General features: G+C 40.0%; 1 pseudogene across 1 annotated transcript; it reads right to left on the reverse strand.

Moving 5' to 3' along the window:
- Positions 1 to 277: 277 nt before the first annotated feature.
- On the reverse strand, positions 278 to 1,665 carry LOC105492917 (elongation factor 1-gamma-like; annotated as a pseudogene). The gene has a single exon (XR_011609186.1). The product of XR_011609186.1 is annotated as an elongation factor 1-gamma-like (transcript).
- Positions 1,666 to 5,799: the final 4,134 nt, after the last annotated feature.

Below are 5,799 nucleotides of genomic sequence, written 5' to 3' on the forward strand. Positions count from 1 at the left end.
AAAGTGCAAGGACCTTACAAATGTTTAACTCCATTTCTCCTTCCAGCCTTTTGTGTTATGGCTGGCATATATTTAAATTATATATCTATATCTATTTATGTATTTAATATATAGAGAGAATATATAATTAATTTCATATATTTTAATAATATATTTAAGTATGTTAAATGTATTTTTAAATTAAAATATTGCATTTTAAAATAAATATTAAAAATATATTTAATTCTCTCTATATAGAATATATGTATTTAAAATCTATATATATATTTCTTTTTTTTTTCAATGTTCAGTTTCCTTTAATGACCCCCATCTCCCTGAAGGGCAGGTGCAGGCAGCTAGGCGATGGCAAGAGATGTTCACTTGAAGATCTTGCCCTGATTGAAGACTTTGCCCACACGCTGGAAGGCCCCCTCCCAGGAAAAGTACACTCGAACCAGCGTCTGGGTCTCCTCGCTGCAGGATCCAGTTTCCGCCATGTGTATGACTCATAGTCCACCTGCCAATCTGGACTCAGTGGAAAGGCAAGGTCCTGGCCTCGGAAGACCCAGACTCCAGAAATGGAGCTGCTATTGTTGGTTCCAAAGAGGATGACACTGGCGAAGGCATTCTTCCTCAGCTTGTCCAGTCGCTGGAACATTCCAGTGATGAGATTGCAGCTCATGAAGGTATGAGTGAGTTCTTCAGGGAAGCGATACTCTGAGTACCACAGGGACCAGCTGTCCTTATCAAAGTGCTCCCAGAAATATGGCAGTGCCACAGAGATTGTGTGCTCATTGGAGTACTTGCGTTTAAATTCATCCAACACGAAGGTACTCTTGGGCAAGTGAGCGAAGGGGTCCTTGGGCTTGGGCTCAGCAGCCAGCGCCTGCTTACATTCATCCATCTCCCCCTCAGGAGCAGGGGCAGCCGCCTTTTTCTCTTCCTTCCGCTCAGCCTGGGGCTTCTGCTTCTCTTCCTGTGAACCCTTCTTTTTCCGCGGTGTATCTTTTTTAGGCTGGGTCTCTGCAAACTTTTTAGCATCAAACTGGGCCATCTTCCCCCAAGGCAGCCCGGAAGGGGGGTAGATTAATACAGGTGAGGAACCAGCGGTTGGTATTGGGAGAGGCCTGGCGGAAAGAAGGCTCTAGGACCTGCTTATAGAGACACAACAGGGTGCAGACAACTGTGATGTCAGCCAATGTCACTCGTTCGCCCACCAGAAAAGTCCTCGTCTTCAAGTGAGCATCCAGCAGCCCCAGAATTCGCCTCACTTCCTCCTTTGCATTCTCAGTGGCCTGTTTGTTGTGGTGCAGGATGCCCAAGGTGGGGAATACCCAGGTACTGGCTGGGGGCACTATATCGGAATCAGCAAACCTCACCCACTGCACCACCTGGGCTGCTGCCTCTGGAGTACTTCCCGGCAGCGCCTCATTGCTCACATAGTAGGGCAATGGCGCTGCTCTCAAACACACAGAATCCATCCTTACCCAGAACCTTGCTGGCAGGAAATTTGCGGAGAAATTCAGGGGTGCAGTTGGTTTGGCCAAAATGGAAGTGGGGTGGTGCGGAGAGCACACGGACCTGAGCCCCACTGTACTGAGCAGGGATGAGAGCCTTGAAGGCCCTCCAGTTTTCAGGATAGGTATACAGGGTCCCAGCCGCCATGGTGATTCCGCAAAGAAAAAGCTAAAATATATATATATATATACACACATCAAACATGCAAGATGTTATTCTTGTTTAATACAGTTCTATTAGAATATATATCTATATATATATCTATATATATCTATATATATATTCAACTGTATTATATATATAGATATATATATAGATATATATCTATATTCTTATATATGTGCAAACGTGTGTGTGTGTGTGATTTATTACTGGAAAGCCAAGAAGCCCCACAATCTGCTGTCTACAAGCTGGAGAATCAGGAAAGCTGGTCATGTAATTGAGTTCAAGTTCAAAGGCCTGAGAACCAGGGGAGTTGGTATCATGAGTTCCAATCCAAGTCCAAAGGCCTTGAGAACCACAATCCCTGAGGTCCAGTGGCGGGAGAGACAGATGTCCCTGTTCTAACAGAAACAAATTTGTTCCTCCTCCACCTTTTTGTTCTACTGAGGCCCTCAACAGATTGGATGATGCTCACCCACATTGGTGAGGATGGTTGTCTTTACTCAGTCTACCAATTCCAATACTAATCTCGTCCAGAAACACCCTTATATACACAGTCAGAAATAATGTTTTATCAGCTATCTGGGCATCCTCTCATCCCACCAAGTTGATACATAAAATCAGCCATCACAACAGTCAATATTAGTTTGGATTTACCCACAAATTTACAGTTTTCTTATTGATCTTCATTCCTTCTTGTTTTTCTTCTTCCAAACTGAATCATTGTCCTTTTTCCTGAAGGACTCTCATGAAATCTGCTGATGATAAATTCTCTCATTTGTAGTCTAAAAGTTGTCTTGATTTAACCTTTGTTTTTAAAGAATATTTTTACTGGCTATAGAATTCTTGCCAGTTATTTTCTTCCTGAATTTTTGAAGCTCACATACCTTTTCTTTTAACTTCCATTGTTTTCATCGAGAAGTTAGAGGTTTTTAAAAAATTTTATTTCCATCATTTTGGGGAACAGGTGGTTTTTGGTTACATGGATAAGTTTTTTAGTGGTAGTTTACTAGATTTTGGTGCACCCATCACCAGAGCAGTGTACACTGTACCTGGCATGTAGTCTTTTATGTCTCACCCCCCCTTCCACCCTTCCTCTCAAGTCCTCAAAATCCGTTATAGTATTCTTATGCTTTTGTATCCTCATAGTTTAGCTCTGACTTGTAAGTGAGAAAATACAATATTTGATTTTCCATTCCCGAGTTACTTCTCTTAGAATAATGGTCTCCAGCTCCATCGAGGCTGCTGTGAATGCCATTATTTTTTCCTTTTTATGGCTGAGTAGTAGTCCATGGTGTATATATATCTATATATCTATATATATCACATTTTTTATCCACTCGTTGGTTAACAGACATTTAGGCGGGTTCCATATTTTTGCAATTGCGAATCGTATTGTTATAAACAAACATGCATGTGCAAATGTCTTTTTCATACATGACTTATTTTCCTCTGGATAGTATTACTTTCAATATTACTGCTACCTAAAAGGTAATACATCTTTTCTTTCTTGCTGCTTTTATTATTTTTCTTTGTCACCTCTTTCACTATGATGTATCTTGGTTTGAGATTCTTTATATATATCCTGTTTGGAACTTGGAGCTTGGAGCTATTCCTGAATCTTAGCTTGATGGTACCTTTTGTCAGTTTGAGAGAATTATCTTGGAATACTGCATCTGCCTAATTATCTCCTACCTCTCCTTCTGTGGTTCCAATTATTTGTACATTATGTGTTCTCACCATTCCCTCATATATTTTATATTCTTCTCTGTATCTTCTATCCTGTTTTCCTCAGTTCAGTCTGGATGTTTTCTTCTAACCCATCCTCATCGAACTTCTTTCTTTTATGTTTAATATGCTGTTATACACATCCATTACATTATTTTGTATTGTTTTCTTTGCGAGACAGGGTCTCACTCTGTTGCCCAGGCTGGAGTTCAGTGGCATGAGCAATCCTTCGGCCTGAGCCACCTGAGCAGCTAGGACTACAGGCATGTAACATCACATCCAGCCAATTGTTAACTTTTTTTGAGAGAGATAGGATGTCACTATGTTGTTCAGGCTGGCCTTGAACTCCTGGCCTCAAGCGATCTTCCCACCTCAGACTCCCAAACTGCTGGAATACACGCATAAGCCACCACGCCCAGCCCATTAAGTTCTTGAGTTATTGTAGTTTTAGTTATAAAACTAATATGTGATTCTTTTATATAGGTTCCACTTCTCTGGAATCTATATTGTCATCTAATTTCTTAATATATTAATTATTTGGGCCTGAATAGAACAAAATATTTTTAACATAAGCCAGTCATTTCATAATCATAGCAAAAGAATGATAGTTTGAATAGGCATCCTTGTTTTGTTCCTGACTTTAATAAAAATGCTTCTGGTAATTCACTGTTAGGTATAATATTGGGTATCAGTTTATAGACAATTTTTTATTATGTTATAGATATCCATTTTTTAGATTTAAGGAGATACTATCAAAATAGATATTGATTTTTGTAAAGTAGATTTTCAGCATTTACTGAGATTATCATATATGTCTTCTTATTGGACCATTATACATTTTTTTTTTTTTTTGAGACAGAGTCTCGCTCTGTCGCCCAGGCTGGAGTACAGTGGCCGGATCTCAGCTCACTGCAAGCTCTGCCTCCTGGGTTTATGCCATTCTCCTGCCTCAGCCTCCCAAGTAGCTGGGACTACAGGCGCCCGCCACCTTGCCCGGCTAGTTTTTTGTTTTTTAGTAGAGATGGCGTTTCACCGTGTTAGCCAGGATAGTCTCGATCTCCTGACCTTGTGATCCGCCCGTCTTGGCCTCCCAAAGTGCTGGGATTACAGGCTTGAGCTACAGCGCCCAGCCCGGTTATAAATTTTTTAAATATTAAATGATCATTACATTCATGAGAAAACCCCTCATGGATGCACTTTTATTTATTTATTTATTTTTGAGATGAAGTCTCACTCTTGTCCCTCAGGCTGGAGTGCAATGGCATGATCTCAGCTTACTGCAACCTCCGCCTCCCAGGTTCAAGCGATTCTGCTGCCTCAGCCTCCCAAGTAGCTGTGATTACAGGCGCCTGCCACCACACCCAGCTAATTTTTGTATTTTTAGTAGAGACGGGGTTTCACCATGTTGGCCAGGCTGATCTCAAACTCCTGATCTCAGGTAATCTGCCCACCTCAGCCTCCCAAAGTGCCGGGATTACAGGTGTGAGCCACCGCGCCTGACCTATGTATCTTCTTTTTACATACCATTACATTAAGTTTATTTGCATTTGGAGGTGTTCATATATATACACATATACAAACAATTAAAAGCGGTGGTATTTAGGTTTTGGTATTAAGTTTGTGTTACCTTACTCACTATGCACTTAAATCTTAAATATTGTTGATTTTGACCCATCTATCAAAGATAAAGAGCGGTATGTATAAGTTTGCTACAATTGTGGTTCTGGATATATTTCCTTGTATTTTCATGTTTTTGCTTCATTCATTTTGAAAGTGTACTAAATAGCATAGAAGATGTATACTAAATAGCATACATCTTCATTGTGGATGATAGCACTCCTCATTATAAAATGGAACTACTTTTTGGTTTAATGTTTTCTTCTTAAATTTCACTTGCTGTGATGTTAATATATCCATCTGTTCTTTCTTTTTATATGCTTTCACCTTATATATGTTTGTTCATCATTTTAGTTTTAACATATCTTTATTATTTTGTTATATGTAGATTATCTTCAAGTGGCATATCATTAGTTTCTTAAAACTGTGCCTTTTAATAAGGAAACCTAAAACTTTGTATTTAATACTACCATGATTTTTACATTTATGGTCATAAATTATGCTTTACTTTATTCCTGTTGCTTTATTCAATAATTTTTTGTTGTAAGCTTCCTTTCTCTACTTTTATTTTTTGCCATAAAAATAGACATAAGAGTTACCATTTATTGGCCAGATGCGGCGGCTCACACCTGTAATCCCAGCACTTTGGGAGGCTGAGGCGGGCAGATCATGAGGTCAGGAGATTGAGACCACAGTGAAACCCCATCTCTACCAAAAATACACAGAATCAGCCGTGCGTGGTGGCGGGCATCTGCAGTCCCAGCTACTTGGGAGGCTGAGGCAGGAGAATGGCAT

Source organism: Macaca nemestrina, chromosome 10 (genome assembly GCF_043159975.1).
Source record: "Macaca nemestrina isolate mMacNem1 chromosome 10, mMacNem.hap1, whole genome shotgun sequence".
Classification (NCBI taxonomy): domain Eukaryota; kingdom Metazoa; phylum Chordata; class Mammalia; order Primates; family Cercopithecidae; genus Macaca; species Macaca nemestrina.